Source organism: Pelodiscus sinensis, chromosome 5 (assembly GCF_049634645.1).
Source record: "Pelodiscus sinensis isolate JC-2024 chromosome 5, ASM4963464v1, whole genome shotgun sequence".
Classification (NCBI taxonomy): Eukaryota; Metazoa; Chordata; order Testudines; family Trionychidae; genus Pelodiscus; species Pelodiscus sinensis.
The window spans coordinates 122,416,218-122,439,330 of NC_134715.1; the positions used below are offsets into that span (position 1 = coordinate 122,416,218).

General features: G+C 48.5%; 1 long non-coding RNA gene across 2 annotated transcripts; it reads right to left on the bottom strand.

Moving 5' to 3' along the window:
* Positions 1–267: 267 nt before the first annotated feature.
* Positions 268–22,271, bottom strand: LOC106732188 (uncharacterized). 2 transcript variants are annotated; one of them, XR_003089784.2, is made up of 5 exons: positions 21,546–22,271; positions 10,152–10,211; positions 9,522–9,664; positions 2,720–2,933; positions 268–1,534 (listed from the first exon to the last, which is right to left on the bottom strand). It is a non-coding gene; the product is annotated as an uncharacterized LOC106732188 (long non-coding RNA). The 2 variants fall into 2 exon arrangements; XR_001368454.3 differs by lacking the exon at positions 9,522–9,664 and having other exon boundaries at positions 21,546–22,226.
* Positions 22,272–23,113: the final 842 nt, after the last annotated feature.

Sequence of the window (23,113 nt, forward strand, 5' to 3'; positions counted from 1 at the left end):
TGCTTTTGCGCAACAGAGCGTCCAGACTGCATGGACACTCTCTCACAAGAAAGCTCTAGAGAGGTAGCCATGTAGTCCGATCTTGCTAAAACAAAAGGAAAAACTATGTAGCACTTTAAAGACTAACAAGATGGTTTAATAGGTGATGAGCTTTCGTGGGCCGGACCCACTTCCTCAGATCATATTCTGGAAGAGAATATATATGGTCATGCCAATTCTCTTCCAGAATATGTTCTAAGGAAGTGGGTCTGGCCCATGAAAGCTCATCTTGTTAGTCTTTGAAGTTCTACTAGTTTTACCATTTGTTTTAGCAAGAAAGCTCTGATTAGCATTAGCAGAATGGCCACCAGGGCACCTGTGCTTCTTTCTATAGGCTGTTTTTGCAGAAAAAAAAACCCTATTTCCTGTCCACACACAGCCTTTTACACAAGAGCTCTTGTGCAAAAAGGCTTATTCCTCGTAGGAAGAGGAATAACTATTGCTCAAAAACGCCTCTCCTCTTCTGATTTTCTGTAAATTTTCTTGCGCAAAAACGTGTTTGCAGTGTGGATGCTCCACGAGTTTTTGCGCAAAAACTCTTCAGTCTAGACATCGCCTGAGTGTAGGGGGATGATTTGCAAACCTGGTAGCTACGAGAAGTGGCAGGGCTGAACAGCATGGAGGTGCCCATGTGACAACGGACAGAGTCGAGAACACTGCTAAAGTCATTACAGGCAATGGTGATCAAGGTTTCCTGAGGCAAGCTGTCAAAGACCCATAGAATGCAGATGCTTGAGATCACAGGTGATGCACGGAGAGCAATGCAGGGTCACATGCCCGCCCCACCCCCGACCAATTCACTGTTTTGCTTGTACTGAGCATGCATACACAGACTGAGCATGCTCAGTAACACTGCTGAAGTGGACTGCCCTTGCTCTGCCCCTGCACGACCGCTAGGCACAGGTCATTTTGCTTGAGATGTCTCCTGGTCACTCCAGGCCATATGCTCCTGACTTCTTCGCAGTGATGGTGACCCCAGAGCTAACTGCAGAATGGCTTTGGAAGTTGTTTTATTGCAGCAGGTGAAACAAGTCAGCTATTCCTGGAAATGTGCAAAGATCAAACAGTCCTTACTTGAGAACATCACTGAAATTGTGCCCAAGGACAAAAGGGAGGGCGAGGATAAGATAAACCAGAGTCTCTGCAAGCAGAGAAGAGCTGTGCTCACTGGCTAGCTTTGTGAGCCCACAAGCCCTTGGAGCCAGCAACATACCATTTTCCTTTCTCCTGAAACAAAGCCTGGTCTGTGAGTAATTTGTTTTGGACATGTGGCCTCAGAAACAAAAATAGCGTGTTTGAGTGCAAAACATGCTGTCAGAAAATGAGCAATGTTCTTCCTGCAAAATTATGCGGTATGAGTGCCCAGTGGTTGGAGCATTGTGCGCATTCTTGTTTCTCTTCCATGTATTTACTTTGGATGCTTGGGTATTGGTATATGTATTTTCGTGATGCTGGCAGGCCAGATCCCAGCACTTGCTCAGGCTGCAGGTGTTAGCTAAGAACAAACAGACACACAGGTGGTGACCAGATCAGTTTGCCTTTGTTATTTTAGCTCAAAATAGGTATTAGTCAGCCCTCGCCCTGCCCAGGTTCAGCAGGTAAGCCCCACAGGCTCAGCTTCTGGGGACAGGAGTTGACTCTGAGCATGCTGGGGAGGGCAAGGGGGGGCCGGCTCGCTTGGCCACTGTCCCCAGGAGCTGAGTCTGTGGGGGTTACCTGCTGCTGCAGCCAGGTCCTCTCCCAAGCAGCTGCCGTGCTGCACTGGGCAGCATCCGGGAGCAGCTCCAGAGCCTGGCTGCCAGAAGAGCATCCAAACAGCCAGGCAAAGCCAGGCCAGTAACATGGGAGGGGCCCTGCACTGGAGGTAGGGAGGAGTCACATGGGGTCCTGCGGAAGGAGTCACAAGGGGGTGTCACATGCCCCCCTTTTTGTCCCTCCCACTAGTGGCCTCTGTCAGTGGCTCCTGCACTTGTGGGGTGGTACAGGTGGCAGCCCAGCAACGAAGCCGGCAGCAGCTCGCTGGGTACCCGCCAGAATAAACCTTTTGACAGTTTCTTACAGGATTGACTACAGCCATTGTCACTGGTGTAAGATCTAGGGTACCAATTGGTTGGGGGTAAATGACTGGCCTCTTGGGACAGGGAGCAAACTGACTATTGTGTGCTTTTGGGTTCAAAAGACCATTTATCGCTAACTCCATTTTGTCTGAGTGTCGAGACAGACTGAATAGTCTGAGAGGTCTGCCTGACTCCACGGTAAGCCTTCTGCAGTGATCCAGGACCTCATTTGTGATTGCTCCAGTGAAATCTAATATAATTTTGGTTATCAGCTCTGTTTTTGACAGTCTGCCCTGGGGTGAGCCTCTCTAGACAGCATGACGGTTGATGTTTGGAACTGAATTTGCATTGTTTTTACTTTACTTTTTTTTTCCTGCCTGCATAGAATACATACATGCTTTTTGGCTATTTACAGTACTCTTTCTGCTTCTTGGTTTAATACTGGCAGCGCCTGGTCTTAAAATAAACTGAAACTTTAAAAGGCAATTCCTTTGTTCCTATCCTCACATGGTCAAATGCCATTTGAAGAGATGAAAAGGGGGGGGGGGAGAAGGAGTTTTGGGAGCCTGGAAGAAAGTTAACAGAAAAGGAGTACATTAATGGGAGCGGTAAGTTACACTTACCAGAATTATCTTCCCCTTTCTCAGTGGGTTCCACCTCTGGGTTTGGCTGGGTCACAATTGGCAGGAGCGAGAATAGCTCCTGGCTCTTCCTGTGCTCCACTTCCCCTCTCTTCATCACTGGATAGTTGTGGGATGCCTTCCTTCGGATGTCAGAAGGTGTCCACTGCTTCTCGTGGGGCCGTGGTAGACTCCCCGCTCAGTGTTGCATGGAGTTCTGCATAGTAGAAGCAGGTATAGGAGGGGCAGCACTATCTGGTCTGTGGGCCTCCCCTGCTCTTTGGTAGGATTCCTGCATTCCTTTCTCCTTCACCTGGCATTGCTGCTCGTCCCTGTTATACCCCAGCTTCTATATGCAATTTGCAAGTCCAAATAAACAATTCCTGCGGCATATCCATAGTTGGCCTCGCACTGCCCCTTCCCCCCAGAGGCTGAGGAACCCAGGGACTTCTTTCAGGAGCGGCAGAAGCTCCTTAAAAGTGGAAGAGCCACCGACACCCAAATCCCACAGCCTCATGTAGCCCCTCCCTCATGAACCCCAGCCCACACACCATCCCTTCAAGGCCCCCTCTCCAATGCCACTCCTTCCCCTGAAGCTCAGCTGTCCTACTGCCCATTCCCACTAACACCCTGGTCTCTCCTCTCCACCCCTTCCTCCCTGTCTCTTGCCTTTAAAAGTGACGGGGCCATGGGCCCCTAACCTCCCCCCCCCTTTTGACACCCCAACTCCTTTCCTTGACCAGGCAGCAGTACCAGGCATCCTTAGCTGCAGCTTTACCCATCTCCTAATGTGGCAAAGATGAGCTTCCAAAAGTAGAAGCAGGAAACGATAGGCATTTTAAGTAGCAGGTGACGATAGGCTTCTGGCTGCTGTGATCCAGAGTTCAAAAATTCAGCCCTGTAGTCACTGCTGTGGGGAGAGGACACGGCTATTGTTGCCAGAGAACTTTTGGTAGGGGTACAGGTAATTCAGCATTGACACGAGTATTGTACTGGTGGAAAATTGCCAATGCAGGATTGAAGCTTCTTGGGAAAGAGGTATGCGGGGGTGTATGAACCCACCTTGGTGCGGAGGATGACAGAGAAATCCTTGGGGCTCTACTAGCCCGACCCCTCCTGACTTATCAGTCATATATAGAATCATAGAAAGCTAGAACTGGAAGGGACCTTGAGAGGTCATCAAGTCCAGTCTCCTGCCCTCTTGGCAGGACCAAGCACTGCGATCATCCCTAACAAGAGTCTGTCTAACCTGCTCTTAAATATCTCCAGTGATGGAGATTCCACAATGCCGCTATGCAATTTATTCCAGGGTTTAACCACCCTGAGAAGTTTCTCCTAAAGTCCAACCTAAAACTCACTTGCTGCAATTTAAGCCCATTGCTGCTTCTCCTAGTCTCAGAGGCCCAAGAGAACAATTATTTTCCCTCTGCCTTCTAACACCCTTTTAGATGCTTGAAAACCACTATCATGTCCACTCTCAGTCTCTTCTTTTCTAAACTAAACAAGTCCGGTTCTTTCAGTCTACTCTCACAGGTCATGTTTTCTAGACCTTGAATCATTCTTGTTGCTCTTCTCTGGACCGTGTCCAATTTCTCCACCTCTTTTTTGAAATGTGGTGCCCAGATCTGGACACAATACTCCAGCTGATGCCTAATCAGTGCAGAGTAGAGCGGAAGAATGACTTCATGTCTTGCTGTGACGGGGCAGGCGCCGCATCCGCGCTCCCCCGCACTGAGTCGGGAACCGGGGGGGGCGAGGCAGGCGCCGTTCCCGCAACCCCCCGCACGGAGCCAGGGTCTGGGACAGAGACTGGCCCGCCGGGGAAGCGGGCGATCGGGGGAGGTCCGGCTGCGAGGGACCCGGAAGGCTGAGCAGAGGGGGAAAGGGCAAGCGGCCACGAGGACGCTCCGGCGCGGCCGGATGACGTCAGGGGGAGCGGCGCGGAGGACGCCCAGGAGGGCGGGACCGCAGGCGCTGGGGGAGGACCCGCCTTACTGCTCGGGCGGGGAGTTCAAAAAGGCAAGAGCCCCAGCCCAGAGGACACCAGGGGCGAGGAGACGGACAGACCCCCACAAGGGCAGAAGAACCCAGGGGAACCCAGGGGCACGGACCCTCGGCGGAGGCAGAGACCGGGGTTAAGCCTATTCCCCCGCTGGGGAATTCCCCGGGGCTAAGCTGGGAAGAAGAGACCCAGGGCGGGGCCGCAGTCCCCGCGAGTGGAGGGTTTGGGGGAACTTGTCCCCCTCCACTATCCAGGGACTAGCGTCCCTGTCTTAGGGCCCTGGGTCGGGGCTCGGATTGTGGGAGGGCCCGAGCCCCCTTCCCGGCCCCCTCAGGCCCATCGGAGCGTGGGCCGACAGCGCCTACAGTTAGGACCGCGGGCAGGCGGTCAAGCACAAAACAGAGAGGGCGCCCGAACTTGGGGTGACCTCCCGAGACTTGGGAACACTCGGTGACACTTGCTCACAAACTCCTGTTAATGCATCCCAGATTCATGTTTGCTTTTTTCCCAACAGTGTCACACTGTTGACTCATGTTTAACTTGTGATCCACGATGATCCCTAAATCCCTTTCTACAGTACTCCTTCCTAGACTTCCCATTCTGTATGTGGAAAACGGATTGTTCCTTCCTAAGTGGAGTACTTTGCATTCGTCCTTATTAAACTTCACCCTATTTACCTCTGAATATTTCTCTAGTTTGTCCAGAATATTTTGAATTTTGACCCTATCCTCCAAAACACTTACAACCTCTCCCAGCTTGGTATTAGCTGCAAACTTAATAATCATATTCTCTATGCCATCATCAAAATAGTTGATATCGAACAGAACCTTTCCTATAATGGACCCCTGTGGAACCCCACTTGTTATGCCCTTCCTGCATGATTGTGAATCATTAATAACTACTCTCTGAGGGTATGTCTACACTACCCCGCTAGTTCGAACTAGCGGGGTAATGTATGCATACCGCACTTGCTAATGAAGCCCGGGATTTGAATTTCCCGGGCTTCATTAGCATAAGCGGGGAGCCGCCATTTTTAAATCCCCGCTGCTTCGAACCCCGTGTAGCGCGGCTACACGGGGCTCGAACTAGGTAGTTCGGACTAGGGTGCCTATTCCGAACTACCGGTACACCTCGTTTCACGAGGAGTACCGGTAGTTCGGAATAGGACCCTAGTCCGAACTACCTAGTTCGAGCCCCGTGTAGCCGCGCTACACGGGGTTCGAAGCAGCGGGGATTTAAAAATGGCGGCTCCCCGCTTATGCTAATGAAGCCCGGGAAATTCAAATCCCGGGCTTCATTAGCAAGTGCGGTATGCATACATTACCCCGCTAGTTCGAACTAGCGGGGTAGTGTAGACATACCCTGAGAACAGTTATCCAGCCTGTTATGCACCCACCTTATAGTAGCCCCATCTAGGTTGCATTTCCCTAGTTTAGTGATAAGAAGGTCATGCGAGACCGTGTCAAATGCCTTACTAAAGTCTAGGTATATCATGTCCACCACTTCTCCCTTATCCACAAGGCTTGATATCCTATCAAAGAAAGCTATCAGATTGGTTTGATATGATTTGTTCTTTACAAATCCATGTTGGCTGTTACCTATTGCCTTATTTTCTTCCAGATGTTTGCAGGGAGATTCCTTAATTACTTGCTCCATTATCTTCCCTGGAACAGAAGTTAAACTGATTGGTCTGTAGTTTCCTGGGTTGTTGTTCTTTCCCTTTTCATAGGTGGGCATGATATCTGCCCTTTTCCAGTCTTCTGGAATCTCTCCTGACTTCGATGATTTTTCAAAGATGATACTTAAAGGCTCAGATTCCGCCTCTATCAGCTCCTGGAGTATTCTAGGATGCATTTCATCAGGCCCTGGTATCTTGCAGACATCCAACTTTTCTAAGTAATTTTTAACTTGTTCTTTTTTTAATTTATCTTCTAAACCTACCCCATTTCCACTAGCATTCACTATGTTAAACATACCATAACCATCAAACTTCTTGGTGAAAACCAAAACAAAGGAATCATTAAGCACGTCAGCCATTTCCAAGTTTCCTGTTAACTTGTTTCCCTCTTCACTGAACAATGGACCTACCCTGTCCTTGGTCTTCCTCTTGCTTCTAATATATTTGTACAATGTCTTCTTGTTGCCCTTTATGTCTCTATCTAGATTTAGCTTGTTTTGTGCCTTTGCCTTTCTAATCTTGCCCCTGCGTACCTGTGCTGTTTGCTTATATTTATCTTTTGTAATTTGATCTAGTTTCCACTTTTTGTACGACTCCCTTTTGATTTTTAGATCATGTAAGATCTCCTGGTTGATCCAAGGTTGTCTCCTGCTATACTTTCTATCTTTTCTACATAGTGGAATAGTTTGCTTTTGGGCCCTTAATGATAGATGGTAAAGGGGAAGCCTTTAATGGGGTGGACAGAATCACAATCAGCTGGGGTGAAGGAAGTATGAGCGCCCTAAGTAGGAAAAAGAACTCCTAGAGCTACACTGGGAGCTCCCAGCTCAGATTCCTTCACCCTGACCCTGCTATGGGTAGTGTTGTGAACTCTCAGGGCTAGCAAGAGAGACTTCAGAAGGTCAAGGCTCTCTTGCAAATTGTAAGTGTTGCATAAATTGCAAGGTTCGTTCCCTGGAGGCTAGTCTAATTTGCCCACAGAAGAGAGTCACACTTTCAGGCTAGGTCCAACTCGATTTTATTGTTTGCAAACAATGTTCGGCCAAGGAGCTCAGTGCTCAAAGCAAAGCCGACCCCGGGCGTTGGCTAGTTAACTTCTTATATAGACTCTTAAAACTGTCTTGTATGGCGTGCTAAAACATAATTGGCTATTTTAACTTTGCTCTTAACTTCCTTCTCAAACTTGGTTCATTACCAAATAAGGCTTGGTACAGCATACAATAGCGCTTATACAACAAGTATAGCAATTCTCAGAAGTTGCGGACTTAAATGTGGGGCGTGCAGTTTCATTCCTACTCAATGGAGATGGGTTTAGCTTTTTGCTACATAAGGAGATGGGGTCTGGGCTGAAGACACCCCATGTAAATAACTAGGCAAGAACCATTAGAGAACCTATTTATAGGGGGTTTAACTGAGCTAGGAGAAATTAAAGGCTTTTTCAGCAGGATTCAAATTCAGGGTGAACACATATAAGAAGGTGCTGGCAGAAAATCAGCTTTCCTGGTAAAACTTACAAGTGGAACTGTTTCAATTATGTGAGTTTTTTTTAACAGAAATTCTTATGCCAGTAAAAGCCCTACAGTAGATGCAGTAAATATAAGTCAATAGCTCTATAGTTAGAAGCTTGCAGGAACCACAAAATGAAACATGTCAGTGGTGAAGGAAACTTGAAGTTATGTGATCTTTACTTATGCCAGAAAGAACTCCCAGGGATTCACTCTGTGGCAGGCTGGGGGCCTGTCTGGGAACAGGGCCTCATCTGTGCGAGAGGCCAAATAGGGGGAATCATGGTCTGGGAGAAATTGGAGAGCTCCTGAAATTAAAATGGATGGTGGAACGGCAACAGGAGCGCTAATAGTCCTTGCAGCTCCTTCAGGCTACGTCTAGAGTACAGGCTTCTTGTGCAAGAAGCTGTTTGTGGAAGGGATCTTCCACATAAACGTCTTGTGCAAGAGCGCATCAACACTGCAAAAGCACATCGGAAAAGCAATGCACTTTTGCGCAAGAGAGCGTCCAGACTTCATGGATGCTCTCTTGCAAGAAAGCTCTGATAGCCTTTAACAGAATGGCCATCACGGCACCTGTGCTTCTTTCAATAGGCTGTTTTTGCACAAAAAAATCCCTTGTTTCCCGTCCACCCACACTTTTTTGCACAAAAGCTCTTGTGCAAAAAGGAGTTATTCCTTGTAGAAAGAGGAATACCTATACCTCAGAAAACCTCTCTGATCTATCGATTCATTGTAAATTTTCTGGCACAAATACGTGCTTGAGGTATGGTCGCTCTGCAGGGTTTTGCACAAAAACAGCCATTTTTGCCCCAAAACCCTGTCATGTAGACGTAGCCTCAATGTCCCCAGATGGTGTGGCGGACAGAGCAAGATGTGCATTACTTTGCATTTATCAACACTGATTTCCATCTGCCATTGTGTTGCTCAATCACCCAGTTTGGTGGACTCTCTCTGTTACTCTTTTCGGTCAGATTTGTACTTAACTATTTTGAGTTATTTTGCATCACCTGCAAATTTTGCCACTCACTGTTTACCCCAATTTCATTTATGAAGAAGTTGATTAGTGCTAGTCTCAATGCAGACTCCCTGCAGCATCCCACTCTTTATTCCTACTCTTTTCCCCCCTCTCTGTTAAGTGGAGTGCCTGGCAATATTTTCATGGTCATCTAAGGAGCCTTCAATTACTTGAATGCCAAGTCCCGTGTTATTTTAATCACCCTGCCTCCTGTTTATAAATAGGCTCCCTGTCCCAAAGGCAAAGCTGAGAGCATCACAAGTTCTGCTGCAATGAAGAGCTGCCTCTGGGGGTAGGGCATGCTCTTTAAGCAGACCTCAAGCATGAAATTCAGGGGTTCAAACTTCAGGGGGCTACTAGTTCCTCCCCAATGGCACCCCTGGCTGCTAGGAACTCCCCAGGCTGGTGCTAGTTACGGCTCCCTTCTCAGCAGGTCTCAGGGCAATACAGAGCAAAGAGAAGGGATTACTCCCTCCTGGGTTCTCCATTTATTCTTCTTATTACAGCTCATCTCTAACTCACGGGGCCACTCCCTACAGCCTGTCCTATCTCTAGTGGTGTTCACGCCCTGCGGTGAGGCCCAGCCATTCTGGTTCTTTCACCTTGTTCACTTTCTGTCCTGGTCTTCTCCTTTGCCCTGCTCATGGGCTCTCTTACACTTCTCACCGTGGCTGGGTGTAGCTCCCCTCCAGCCTGTCACAGGGGCTTCTTCTCAAGGCTTCCAGACACAGCTCCCTCACACTGCCTGGGATGTGACCATTCAATTTAAATGAAACACAGAGTTATACATCTGATGCATAATGGGCTCCTCTAGTGACTTGATTCAGATGCCTCTATCTGACCATTTATGCTATAGCTCAGTGGTTCCCAAACTTTAGCATCACAGCCCCCCTTTTTGATTTTTGAAAAACCCTCACACACACCCCTTCCAAATAGCAGCAAAACTTGTTGAGCAAAAAAAAAAAAAAAAAAGTTAAAAAAAGAACTGAACAGGGCAGCAAAACTTTATGCGGGGGGAGGCTGGGTCACCTCGCACCCCCCCGGGAATTTCTTCACACACCCCCAGTTTGGGAACCCATGCATAGTTGAATGGTGTGTGGAGAACTCCATTGCTTCTAGTGAAGGTGTTGAAGAGTTATGTAGATGGTTATCATGGAATACAATGTCTGGCTTTTAACCAATGAATACGACACTTGACTTGTGAGTATTAAGAAAGAACTTTGTTTACTTACCACACAGTTCTTGAATGGACACCAGCAGAAACTGGGCTTGCAATGTACCGAGACAGCGTCCTGAAAAGTGGTTATCCAGTTAGAACGTAAGCAATCTTTATTTTAGACTGTATTATATTTACAAACATCATGTTCAGACTTTTTTGGCTTATAGAACTAGGAAGGGGAAGTTAAGGTATCTTCACCTAGAAGCTTCATATTTGATCAAGAATCCATGAAAAAAATCTCTTGATGGATTCTTTACAACATTTTTGGGGTCTGTTTGTGTCCCTACAGTTATTCTTAAAAATAAAATGACTCTTCTCCCATCTGAATTACAGCTTACCAGTCCTGAACACCTTTGTCTTCCAATTGCTGATAGTTTTGTGATGTGGATGACCAGGCCTGTTGATGGGGACGGGGCAAAGGGGGATCTTGCTCCAGAGCCTGGCAATTCAACAAGACTAGGACTCCAAGCCACTGCTCTTGTGGCACTAGTGGTGACCGGAGTCCTGGGCCCTTTAAATTGCCACCGAAACACTGCACCATGCACTATGTGCAGCTCTGAGGGCTGGGGAGGGGAGTTTGCGCTGTGCTCCCGGCAGCATGGAGGGCTGGCTGCCCCTAGCCCCACCCCTTCCAGAAGTGTGTAGCCCGTTCCTCCCCCGATTGCTCAGAGTCCTGTGGAGGCTGTTGGCACCCCTGTGCATGACTATTCAGAAAGGATGTTTGCTTTTAGGGCCACACTGCTCTGTTTTAATACTTCACAGGATTGGGTCTTAAATTAAGAACCGCAACATCATCCTTCTTTTAAAATAATCTGACACAATGATGGTTCCCAGCATTATTTTAATAAACAAATGTCATCTCGAAAAAGCATGCACTTTAAACAAACCAGACAATTGTAATACACTAAAGACTGTTTTGGCAAGTTGAGTTATCTCACCCATCCTTCAGGAAAGTATGACAGTTGCTCTGTGGTTCTCAGATCATAAGAATGCTGCTGAAAACATCGGGCGCACGACAGTCATGATTTTCGTATGCTTCTAGCTACCAAAAACTCCCAGCACAGCTGTCCTAGAATTTCTCCACCTCTAGTGTGGCTAATACAAAAATAAAACCCCGGTGTTGGTCTTGGGTGGTACTCACAGGACAAAAACATCCTCCCAATTAATTAGTGTTAATCACTCGTTAGCACCGTACATTTGTACAGTGCTCAGACCTGCCAAGTTGCACTCGTGTGGAGGCCTCGTCTACTTACTTACTTTTGGCGTGGTTTCGAGGCCATTTTATAGCATCTCACTCTGGCAGCAATGAAGGAATGTGCCAAGTGTTCTTAGAGTGCAATCTGAAGGACAAATCTCCCCTTGCCAATTTTATTTATGGAATGATCACAGCTTGGCTGTGCTGCTCAGGGACTGTTGCTAGGCTGGTGTCTTCTGCTTTGAGCATAGAGCTTCCTGCACAAACCCTATCGCTGGTGTTTACAGTCCACCAAGAGAGTCTGGTCTCTGTTTCATTAGCTTTCTGGAAGGGGTTTTCTCTCACCCTGCATGCTACTTTCTTTGTCCTGCCATGGAACAGAAGCAGCGCATAGGTCAGACAGAAAGTACTTCTCTTCCCCTCCACTTGCTTCTGCTGTTGGTCTGCTGCTCCCAGCAGCTGCTCAGGCAAGTTTGCTTCTCAGGTGTCTCATTTTAACTCCCAAACCTTATGTCTAGCAATAACTAGCTACTTACTGGAGCAGCGCACCCTCACCCTCCTGGTCCCAGGGACACACATACCAGCAGCCAGGGTAAGCCTGCATTGCTGGTGGGGCCCCATAGCGTTTTAAATTGCCACAGATGGAGGGCAGGGCCGAAGGGTGCACAGGGCCAAAGGGAATCCGAAGGAGCACATGAGGTGGCAGGGGGGCAGAAGCACCTGGAGACCCCCCACCTGCCCAGGAGGCATTGCCACATGGGGCATCCCCCATCCACTCCCTTCACACCCTCTCATGCACTCCACTCCTTCCCCAGCGTGCCCCCTTTCCCCCCACCCTGTCTCCAAACTTCCTCCCAGAGCCAGCATCCAGACTTCTTGCCAGAGCCAGCACCCTAGAACTCCACCTGCACCCATGCCCCCCCAGAGCTCCACCCCTCACCCCTCTTGCACTCAAACTCCCACCCAGAGCCTGCCCCCTTCCAGGCCTCCAATCCCCTGCTCCAGTCTGGAGCCTGCACCCAGCACCCAAACTCCCTCCAAGAGTCAGCACACCTTCCTCACCATGCCCGCCCCCCCCCATACAAACTCCCTCTTAGAGCCTTAGGCAGATGCTGGGGGAGGGAAGAGTTTAAGTGGGGGAGGGGTGCGGGCTTTGGCATTTTGAGCACCACCATTTTCGCAAACCTGTCTCCCTCTCCCCCCTTGCTAGGTTGCTAACTGTGTCTCCTCTCACATGCTGGTCACTAGTTCTCTGTTGTTTGACCTCAGGGCTGTAAATGATACTAGCAAGCCGAACAAAGTTATTTACCACCGGGCATGGAGTGCTGCAGTCTTACACACCTCCCTGGTCTCTATCCCAGCTGTTCTTCTTCTGTGCTACTTCTCTGTGGGTCATTGCCCTCTTCCTTTTTGTCTGATCTCTCTTGGCCATCTCCAGCCTTGCTTATCACGACTAAACAGATAATTTCTAAATGGCCCCTGAACTGTTTTGGGCTCTGTCACATTTACTGCCTCTTTCAAGTAGTCTCAACATATGGATCCTGCAGGGCTCTAATTTAGCACATTGTACTCGTAACTGTTAACCCTGACTGGTGAAAGGGGCACTCAACACTCCACCACCTCCAGCTCCTTCCTTGCTTTGCATTTCCCTTCCTGCTCACTGCCACTGAAATACACTATTTGACTTGAAGGGCAAGTGGAGGCCAATAGAGGTATTGACTGTACACCAGGGCGACTCAGGAGTGAGAATAAATATCGACCTTGGTGCAGAAGCAAGGCACACACTCCAAACTGGGTTTGAGTTCTATATTCCTATTTCACCAACCACGTAACAAAAGTCAACACCTCCAGCACTAGCTACACCGAACATGGATTCTCAAGCAGAACTGTGGGACATTCCGATCCGGGTTGCCACGCAGGCAAGCAAGACTTCAGTGATAGATGATCACTTGTTTACACCAAAGAGCACAACAAAATTCAAGTTCCACAGGACCCATCACTTACCCCCAGCTCTATTTGCACCTTAGCTCAGGAGTTTTCAAACTCTGGGTCGCGGCTTGGAGGGGCAAGCCGCTAGCTGTCTGCAAGATATTTTGTTTACCTGGGCCTCCATAGGTACGGCTGATCGCAGCTCCTGTTGGTAATGGATCGCCGTTTCCAGCCAACGGGACCTGAGGGAAGCAACGCAGACCAAGACACCGTTTTCTGCAGCTCCCATTAATCGGGAACAGCAATCTGCAATAAACAGAAGCTGCAATCGCCCATACCTGAGGAGGCGCAGGTAAATAAAGCGTCTTGCAGCCAACTAGCAGCTTGGCCTTACAAGCCGCAACCCAGAGTTTGAAAACCCCTGCCTTAGATCTCACTCCAAAGACAATGCTTGTAGCCAGTTTTACTGTAAACTAAGGATTTATTGACTAACCAACAAAAATAGCTATTTACATAGTTAAAACAGTTTGTCACTCATTTGTGTTAGAACTGCTGAAATATACCAGTTCTGGAAGTCCATTAGCACTATCCCAGGTTAATCCTAGGAATCTCTTGCTTATGTTTAAGAATTTTTAGAGTCTAAGCAGCATAAAAAGACCTTCATTTCTTCTGGTCAGGAATTTTTATTCCCACATCCCTAGAGTCCAGGCTGGTGGGATAAGCAAGATTCCCCCTTTATGGGTGTGCAGGAAGCAGCCGACAAAGTCCTTGTGCTTTGATGTTTACAATGACCCATGTGGATTCAATAGGTTTTCCTGATGAGCTGGAGCTGACCTGTTCTCCTGGGCGCAAAGCAGTATTTCATGCTCCATGATGGCTCTTTCATGACTGGATTTACAGTTTCAAAGCAAGTATTTTTATAGTTACAAAACAAACACAAATATTCCTTAATAGTACAGGGCCCAGCTAGTGTAAGTGAGATCATGTATGAAGCAATTTACAAACATTTCTTAAAGTCTGAACACATTACCACCAATCCTCTTTCAGCAATGCTAACATAGAGGAGTCAGGCTGCATTTCAGCTATACCTTGGATAATGTTCTCTTAAGACCAATGTTTCTTCTAACTTTTCCCACTCCTGAGTGGAATGACCTTCCTAGTCACCTTCGTATTGGTGCACATGACAAAATCGATGTGACAGGGGTGGCACCAAGTGGTGTGTAGTGTAGGAGAGGGTTCAGGCATGGGGGCAGAGGGTTGGGGTGCAAAGGTGTGAGGCTCTGGATGGGGAGGCAGGCTCTGGGGTGGGGGCTAGGGTGAGGGGCTCAGTGCAGGATCAGAAGGTTGGGGTGTAGGGCTCTAGCTAGGGGTACAGGCTGTGAATGGAGGCAGGTCCAAGAACGGCTTGGGGGTGAAAAGGGTGCTCTAGGGCTACTGCAAGAGGGGAGGAGTCCCCATTCTCTCTGCTTACAGCAACACCTAGGCTGGAAGGGAACAGCACCTTTCCCCACTATAGCAGCCCATGACCTCTGCAGGATGGTGGCTGGACCAGGCTGCCACGGATGGGGCCAGGCTGGGGCTGGGCCACCATGGCTGCAGCAGAGTCAGAGAGAGAACTGGCCGGCGGGAATCAGGGCTGGTCGGAAGGGATTGTGGGGAGTGGGGCTGGCCAGGGGAGAACTGGTTGGCAGGGAGCAGGGCTGGTTGGGGGAGTGGGGCTGGTCAGGGGACATGGCGGGGGGGATCATCCGGAAGTAGGGCTAACCGGGAGGGAGTTGGGGGGAGTGGGGCTGGCTGGGGGGATGGGAGAGTGGGGGAAGAGAACTGACCGGCGGGAAGGAGGGCTGGTCGGAAGGGGATCGGGTGGAGCAGGGCTGGCCGGGGGAGATGGGGGGGGGGTCGGAACTGGCCGCCAGGAAGCAGGACTGGCCGGGAGGGGGTCGGAGGGAGCGGGGCTGGCCAGGGGGAGCAGCGGGAGAGAATCGGCCAACAGACTGACCTGGGCGCACACAAATCCCAGGGTGCTGCCTACCAGCCAGGCAGTTCGCAACTAGGTACTGATACTCCTAATAATAATAAACTTACCTAATTAGAAAATACCGGACATTTTATATGTCCGGTATTTTCTCAATTTGTTTCCTGGACAGAACCCTCAAACACGGACTGTCCTGTTCAAAACCAGACACCTGGCAACCCTAGCCACACTGCCTTCCCCCCTACCCAGCACTCTGGGGCTGGAAGTAACTGAGGAGCTGGGGCAGAGGGCTGGTGGCCATTGTAGGGGGGCTCTGGGCTACAGCAAGGGAAAGGATGGAGCCTTTGGAAGAAGGGGCAGGACTAGGGGCTAACATCCCTCAGACAGCAGTTCATGCATTGCCCATGTTCACAGGGGGAAAATACAGGGTGCTAAAGGTTTTTCCAATCTAAAGAAGAATCAATGTCTGGAAGATGAAACCAGAGACATTCAAATTAGAATAGAGTGCACACTTCTAGCAGTGATGGTGACTCACCATTGGAACAAACTACTAAGTGGTAGCTTCCTCATCTCTTAATATCGTCAAAGACTGGCCGCCTTGCTGGAAGATATGCTATAGCCAGACACCAGACAAATGACTGTGCTCAGTACAGGGGTAATTGCTCTTTGAATTTCACCCTTGAAAAACAGGGCCTGACTAGATCTATTGAGCCTTTCAGACCTTAAAATCTAGGAGTTTATGAATATAATGATTGTGTTATTGTGTGACCTTGCCTAGGTACTGGTTTACATTAAAAAAACGGCACTGGTTTAATTTAAATCCATCTAGCGACTGACACTGGCAGACTCGGTGTCTGCTAATGCTAAGGCCTTTATGTCTCACTGATCACAGACAAATGAATAGTTGTAAACCAGTCTGACTCAGCTGTGTATAAGTGTTGGTTAAAATAAAAAACTTAAAAAACAACAAATGGTTCTGGAGCACCTCAGAGACTAACCAAAAATGTAGATGGTATCATGAGCTTTCATGGGCATAGCCCACTTCTTCAGATGAATGAAATCTTCACACAGACCTTCAACACAAGTGCCTCCCTTGACCACTTGCCAAAAGCTTGGAGTGGCCCTCCATTAAAAATTATTGCTCACCCCTAGTCTAAGGGGATTGCTTGTGTGGTTTCTGGTTAGCCAGTGTGGCAAAGAGAAGTGCTCTTTGGGACTGGCTTGGTGTGCCTTATAGTGGAGGACCCCCAGTCTTGGGCTATAAGTAGCCCTGTCTCTAAACAATTCACCCTGATTTGATCCTTTCAGCAGTGCTCCCAGAAAACATCCTGTATTACACAGCGCCCAGGGGCAGCCCTAGACTAGCTGCCAGCAACTGGCACCCTAGGCGAGCCATGCAATCGGTGCCCCCACCTCCAAACCCCTCAATGATATTGCGCCACCATTTGGCGCCCCATTTAACTTGGCACCCGAGGTGATCGCCTAGTTTGCCTATATGGATGGGCCGCCCCTGACAGCACCCTGGAAGAGGGGCAGAGCAGGGGTGTTCAGTTTTGTGCAGGTAGAAAGTTTGCAACCCAGAAGCCCCATCGACACCGGACAACATCTGTGGACAAAAGAGTTTGTTGATTGCTCCCCCCACCCATGAAAAGGAGCAGTGCACATGCACTTATTGCATCAGCTTGATCTCCGGGGGAAGGCAATAAAACTCCTTGTCAAGGAATTATTCTGATTTTTGAACGTAAGTGAGGGAGCCACAGCTGCTTGGCCCAGGACTTCTACAGCTTCCACATTAGAACAACTCTTGTTGCCATTTGGAACCTAGGACTGTAATCAGGGATGCCACGTGGCGGGGTGGGGCAGGAGAGGGCACAAGCGCCCACACCTTGGGAAGGAGGGGCACAGACTGGCCAGCAGCCAGTGGGGTCAGAATCTCTGGGTGGCCACAGGGTTAGCGGAGGGCTGGCATGCGCATCAGGGGTCCAGCCCCGCCCTGCACTCAGCAACAGCAGCAGGGTAAACAGAGCAACACATCCACCGTTCACTCTGCTCTCCCAGCGCGTCGCTTGGGGGCCCTCGCTCACTGGCGGGAAGCAGAGCACTGTGGCTGGAGGAGCAGAGCGAGCTGTGAGTGCCCCACAAGTCCCTCTGGCCCCATCACTTGGGGGAGGATCTTGGGGGAAGAGGCAGGGTGGAGGATGGAGCAAGGACAGGAAAGAGGAGGGAAGAGGATGGAGCAAGGGCAGGAGGGGATGGGAGAGGCGGGGCCTGAGGTGGAGGGGGTGTCCTAGCCCTTCCTGGGCTGGGGAGGGTAGTCCCATGGATGGAGGTCCCCTGAATTTCCCCTCACCAATGGCCCCCACTGTGTATAGTTACCTGTCTTGTAAATAACACTCATTTCTTTTTCTTAGTAATGCTTTCGTTACTTTATTATGTAAAGTAACTACAAGCATTGCCTTTGGCCTAGGCTCCAAGGAGCAAATGACCTAGTGTGAGTGCTTGGTCCGTTGGGACTGGGAGTAACCTGAATACGGTTGTGATTTTTCAGTGTAAGGGATGGTCTGTCACACAGACAAGCTGGCAAGGCAGACTGAGGTATCCCAGGGGACTGTCTGTGACTGTTAAAGCTGCTTTAGTATTCCGGGAGATTTCGGCAAATCCAGGAAAGTATCTGAACCACTATTGCTTACTGCTAATAGCAACCAAGCTACAGGCCGAAAATAGGCCTGGACAGAACCCTCAGTATGACTAAGTTGGGGGAGGAGGGAAGAAAGGAGTTTGGGTGCCACAGAGAGGTCACCTTGAGCCTGCATCCTTCCTGAGGGCCAGATCTCTGTTGAAATCGCTGAGCTAAACATTTAGAAAACAGGAAGTTTGTAGCTGCCTGAAGGGCAGTGTCTGACAGGGCCCCAGGGCCTGCAGACTCTGAAAAAACACATCTGGCTAATTAATAAGAAGAACACCTCGTGCAAACCTTGTGCCTAACCTTTAAAAAGTGCTTGCCTAACAAGTTGGTGTTTTTTGGTGGGTTGGGTTTTTTTTGTTTGTTTGTTTTGGAATGACATTTTTTTGTAGTACTAACGGATAAATAGGGAAGGAAAGTTTGGGTTAGGGAAGTGGTCTCCAACCTTTTTAAGCACAAGTTCACTTTTTGAATTTAAGTCAATCCAGTATCTACCTCAAACCCAAATATCCCTGCCCTATCCCTTCACCGAAGCCCCACCCTTCTCACTCTGTGAAGATGGCGTACAGGGGAGGGGGACAGAGTGACATCAATGCCCCCATGCTTGTCTCCCCCATTCTGCGCAACAAGCAGGAGGCTCCCAGGGGGCAGCTCTCAAGCTCTGGGCAGGAGCAGCAGGGCAGTGGGGGAAGAGGCAGCTGACGTGCCAGTACTTGATAGCCTCCCAGCCAAACCAATCAGGATCACCTGTCAGAGGCGTCAAGATCTACCAGGTAGATCCTGATCTACTGGTTGGTGACCACCGGGTTAGGGAGACTCCTCTTGGACTCTTAGGATACATCTAGACTGCAAGGCTATTTCGGGAGACTAGAGGTATCCCGAAATAGCTACTCTGTGTCCAAGGAACATATCCGCTATTTTAAAATAATTTTTGAAATAACAGATACGCTATATTGGCATCCCTTTAAACCTCGTTCCATGAGGAATAAGGGATGTCTTGAAATAGTGCTTTATTTCGAAATTTGGCACCGTGTAGACACGCCAAATTTCAAAATAGTCTATTTTGAAATGAAATCAAAATAAGATATGCAATTTATGTAGTGCAAATTGCATATTTTATTTTGATTTTAGAGTGCAATCTGCACGTACCCTTCGAGGACTCTTAGGGACTTTCTAGGGATCCTTCATGAACTCTACACCTGGACACACCTTCAGTCCCCCCCTCCCTCCCTGGCGGACGGAAGACCTGGCCATTGGAAGCCTGCTGCAGTGTCACTTGTGAGCCACACTCAATGCAATGTCATTGACTCCAGTGGAGCTGCTCCCACTTTCCAAAACTATGAATTTAGTCCCGGGAGTTTACGTGGCTTAGGTCAGACAATTGTGTGTATTAGAAAACATGCACTGGTTTAATTAGATTGTCGAGGGTGGGGGTGTTTTACTAACTGGATGAGGACGTGTGTACATGCTTGAGACTAAGTAAAGTTTAGCTTTATGTGAAAGCACTCTTGTGGTGTCCTGTATGTGCCATCCATCTATCAATCAGACGGCCATGTCTCTCTTGAGATACTTCCTGACACCACCTCGCAGAAGTAAAGTTACCGAGAGATTTGGGTTGAAAGCACCCTGGGTAACAATAGCACTTGAGGAATTCTTACTAGCTGTTGGGCTGGCTAAATGTAAATGTAGAAACTCGTAACCAGTTTGGGGTTTGTGCCCTTCTGCTGCAGCTTGGTCCTCATGCACTACTCTAGGCAGCTTGAGAATTATACTGGGGCAAACCCCTAACTTCACCCTTCGCTAAATTGGCTTTGATTATGCTGATAAAAATTAACTGATTTAAACAAGGGTTATAACCCAATAAGTACATCTATATAAGGGGGTTGTGTAACCAGCACTGGGCAGATTTGAACCTAGGACTTCAGGAGCTTAGCTTAGGAACCTCTAGAGCTTGAACTATAAAGCCAGGTGTCTCTTGGCTTAGGCTGTAGAGCTTGCTTGTTCTTATCTCTGGCAGTAAATAGTCTAAGTGCCACTACATGGGACAGTGAACCACCTACTAGGTGTGGGGGTTGCATTTTCACTCCAGAACTTAGATCTATCTAATTAAACCAGTGCACGTTTTCTAATATGCACCATTGTCTGACCTAAGCCATGTAAACTCCCAGGACTAAATTCATAGGTGTGGAAAGCGGGAGCAGCTCCACTGGAGTCTTTGACATTGAATTCACTTTCACTAGTGCTGAATGAGGCCTAGAGAACCAATAGTAGACATGGAATTAGAATTCAGGTGTTTCTGGCATCCACCCCTTGTGTGCAATTACAACTCAGTCACACATGCCTCTGTACTTGGAGTGTTGCTGGTTAAAACAAGATTTAGGCAGAGCAATCTTGAGGTGAGACAGCCACATGGTTGCAATATCATGCCCCAAGTGTACAGTGCTTCTTTTGTGTTTAACCACATTCTGCAGTCATGGGACATTTAATCAGAAATGTTTGCTTCCTGTGGCCTCTTAGACAGCAAAACACTTGATGAAAGGATAAAGTCTTCATTGTGCTTTGAAAATCCACTGCCTCCCTCCAACACTGTGCGTGGCTTGTTCTGGCTGTTCTGGGAGCAAGAACAGCTCCACGTTTTACTCTGATTTATTGCTGCAAGCGTACAGCAGGGTTGGCAAACCCTTGGCCCATTTTCCTAGGAGCGGTCACAGTGCCTCCATATCTAACTCCAGAGAGTTCTGATGGCCTGTGTCACCTCCAGATCCTTCCTCACCTGCGGTACCTCTCCCCTACATGATCGGAACTACCTAGAGCCATGGGAGGGGGAAATGAGAGCTATGAGATCGTGCATCCTGAAAACATGGCCCTAGGGCAGTGTTGGGGGGAAATTTTGGGGTCGGGCTCAGAAAAACCAGTCAGGAGCCACACAAAAGTGAGAAGAAAAAAACCCTCCAAAACTCTCTGACATAGCCCCCGACTGAGAAGCAGAAAGATTCTCCCCACGTTCCTCACACACACCAGACCCATGGGGCCCTGGGCTATTAATTTTGTGTCCCCCCCCCCCCCAGGCTCTGGGGTGGGGTCAAAAATGAGGGGGTCAGTGTGTGGGAGGGAGCTACCAGGAAATTGATTTGCGGTGTGGGGTCTAGGGAAGAGGGAAGGTGCAGGAGCCTCAGGGGACAAATCCCAGGTAGCTGCAGGCCAAATCCGGCCCCTGAGCCGTATGCTCCCCACCCCTGTCCTAGGGTCTCCAGTTCCCATAACACACCAAAATGTAGACACCAATGCTAGGCAACACTGTCTCCCAGCTTTCCCATGGCCTTGCTGAAATCAGCACCTGGACGAAAAGCCATTCGCTTACAGCTGAACCCAGGCACGATGAAGGGGATGCTTATGGGCAAAGGGAAGCACCTAGAGGAAGTTACCTCCTCTGGGCATCCCCTCAGACTGTTAAATGAGTCCTCAGCTTTGGGATCCTTCTGGGCTCCTCCCTACGCAGAGAGCTACAGCTGTGAAAAACGCCTCCATTCTACTGGGCACAGACCTACCTAGGGCGGCTCACACATACGTGACCTCTGGATTTTGATTACTGCAACTCGTTACACTTTGGAATAAAAGCACTTACTTTGGCAGGCTCCAGCTTACGCTGCAGCGGGTCTCCACTCCAGCATGTCACTCTCCACATGAGCCACCCCTCCTCCCACGCACCTTGACTGCAGAGTCGTTTTCGAAGTCTTCGTCATCATATCCAAATACTCAGAGGGATGTTGCCTGGCTACTAAAGAGATCATACACCCCTCCATCACCATGACAGCAACATTCCACTGGAAACATGAAGCTGTTGCCCTCAAGAGGGTCACATGCGACAGCAGAAAAGAGGCTGAACTTTCTTAATAGCAGGACAATTCAGTAGCTGCTCAGACAACTCTGAGCAGGGCGCACCGCATTTTACAGAGCTAACTGCAAGATGTGTTTCTTTCTCTTGGCATTCCAGACGTATAAAAAAGAAATATGTTCCAAGAGAAACCACTTGTTCCTCCTCAAAGGCAGAAGAAGGGATCACCAATAATTTTAAGACGTTCAAATGCTGTAGTGAGGGCCACAGGGACAAGGCAGATGTTCAGACCAGAGTGTTCTCAGTTGCAAAGCACTGTTATGGGGTTTGTTAGTTTTTTTCCCTTGGCTATGTCTCAGACTGAATTCAAGCCTGATTTTGTTCCCCCTTTTGACAGCCTTTCTCCTTAGCCGGGAAACAGATAGAGCATTGTGCTGGACAGTGTCATAGGGCACAGTGGAATGCCTACCCATGGTGCACCCTATTTTCATAGAATCATGGAAGTGTACTACTGGAAAGGACCTCAGACACCATCAACTCCAGCCCCCTGCACTGTGGCAGGACCGGGTTTGGTTCTTTAAAGGATTTGAAACCACAGAGAGAGGAATACCTCTTTTTAGGGTCAAATAAAGATTTTTTATTTTTTCTATTTACTTTATAATTAATTTTTCATTTAAATCAATTCACTATTTTTGATTCTTTTAAGACAATAGAATATACAAAGAAAAAGTAGAAAAACAGTACAGTTAAAAAAACAAGAAATAATAACTTCTCCTACAGATATACCCTCCTGATTTACCTTTAAACAATTTATGGAGTTAACAAATATATAATACTCACACTAAGAAAGATAGAATAGTGGTAGAGATGTAGCCGTGTTAGTCTGGGGTAGCTGAAGCAAAATGCAGGACAATGTAGCACTTTAAAGACTAACAAGATGGTTTATTAGATGATGAGCTTTCGTGGGCCAGACCCACTTCCTCAGATCAAATAATGGAAGAAAATAGTCACAACCATATATACCAAAGGATACAATTTAAAAAAAAGGAACACACATGAAAAGGACAAATCACATTACAGAACAGAAGGGGGATGTGGGGGGGGAGGGGGAGGAAGGTGAATGCCAGTGAGCTTAGATTCAGGAGATATTCTTTTCTTTATGTTTTTCCTTTTTGGGGGATTTTTCGTTGCAACTTACGACCGGTGTTGTTCCCCTTTCGGAGCTTATTTGTTCCCCTTTCGGAGCTTATGTGCGGCAGCGAGATTCAGTGCCAGGGAGGGAGCTCTGGTGGATCAGACCTGGCTTTTTGGATTCTCAACCCATCCGCTCTTGGTCTGTTTCAGCCAACCTTATATAA